Source organism: Myotis davidii, unplaced genomic scaffold (genome assembly GCF_000327345.1).
Source record: "Myotis davidii unplaced genomic scaffold, ASM32734v1 scaffold73, whole genome shotgun sequence".
Classification (NCBI taxonomy): Eukaryota; Metazoa; Chordata; class Mammalia; order Chiroptera; family Vespertilionidae; genus Myotis; species Myotis davidii.
Genome location: NW_006286675.1, coordinates 3,081,269 through 3,082,810, shown reverse-complemented (window position 1 = coordinate 3,082,810; position 1,542 = coordinate 3,081,269).

Sequence of the window (1,542 nt, the reverse complement as noted above, 5' to 3'; positions counted from 1 at the left end):
CATCATGCTGGAGCCAAAAGGCCTGTGTACCCGGGACAGGCGTCCTCAGGAGCCAGCCCACCCTGAGCCTGTAGGCCCACGCGTAGGCCCGGAGTGGCCAGGGTCCCGGAACGTGATAGAGGGTGCACATCGGGCTGAGGGGACTCCCCCCGCCCCCGTGCATGAATTTCATGCACCGGGCCCCTAGTAAATAAATTTAAAAATAAATAAATAAATAAAAGCTAGGGTCCTAGCTGGTTTGGCTCAGTGGATGGAGCATCAGCCTTCGGACTGAAGGGTCCTGAGTTCGATTCCGGTCAATGGCATGTGTCCGGGTTGCAGGCTCGATCCTCAGTAGGGGGCATGCAAGAGGCAGACAATCAATGATTCTCATCATTGATGTTTCTATTTCTCCCTTCCTCTCTGAAATCAATAAAAATATATTTTTTTAAAAAGAAAGCCAGGGTCAAATACCTCATTGATTATTGTTATCTTTATTACATGTTGGACCAATAATATTAGAATATTTAGAGTTAAAATATTATTAAAGTTTATTTTACCCATTTCTCTGTTTTTTTAATGAGACTCCTGGGAAATTTAAAATTACATAGCTCTTATTTGAAGCTGACATATTTCTATTGAACAATGCTGACCTAGAGGCTATGGGAGCCAGAACTAGGAGGAAAAGGCCACCGAAAAGCGCCATCTCAGAAAATAACACCTCTTCCTAAAGCCCCCAAACCTGCCTCATTCAGACCAAGGTTCAGCCTAATTAATGAAAAAAGTGCTTGCTAAGCCAACTATTAGTACAAATGAATTACAGTGGAAAGTGTATAAAGATAATTTGTTGTCAGACACCATGTACACATAGCAATTAAAGTGGCGAGTGCTTCTCCACTCATTAAGGCAGGCCCTCAAGGCCCTGCAATGGGAAGAAAATCACCAGCCAGCAAGCTATCCAGAGGAAGCATGCGTAGAGCACCTCAGTTCTCAGGAGGATGCAGGCACAGGGAGGTGCCAATCTGGGCTTGGTATTACCCACCCTGGGAAGGAATGAGGGGGAAGTGAGCCAGGGAAGTTGGCTCTTTCCCCAAGTCGATGGTCTTCCTCCTGGTCCAGATTTGCACGCATTTCCACCCGGGTCTGTCCCCACTCCCCAGCTGTGAGTGGGCGGAGGTACTTTCCTGGGTGCTGCCGCCCTCTTCCCTCAGTGATTCTGCCGTCCATCAGATCTTCCTTGCCACCAGCCTCCTCTGTGGTATGTGGTCAGGGTGGTTTCCATCACACAGGCCACCTCTGTTTCCCAAAGATAACACAACCCGCGTGGGTGTTTGCTCGCTGGTGCTGTTATCTAAGATCAACACAGCGATTCCTACCTCCAGAAGCCTCCAGGGTCAGGAAAAAGCAGAGGCTGCGTGTCTCGGTTGGTGCCTGGTCACCATAGCTGGGGTTTCGGGTGGTTTCCTTCTGGTGGGGGCGCGGGTGGCTGTGAACAAGCTGTGGGTCTTCTCCCCGCCCGTCTCCACCTTCAGCCCTCTGGCCCTAAGCTCAGGTGGCTGTCAG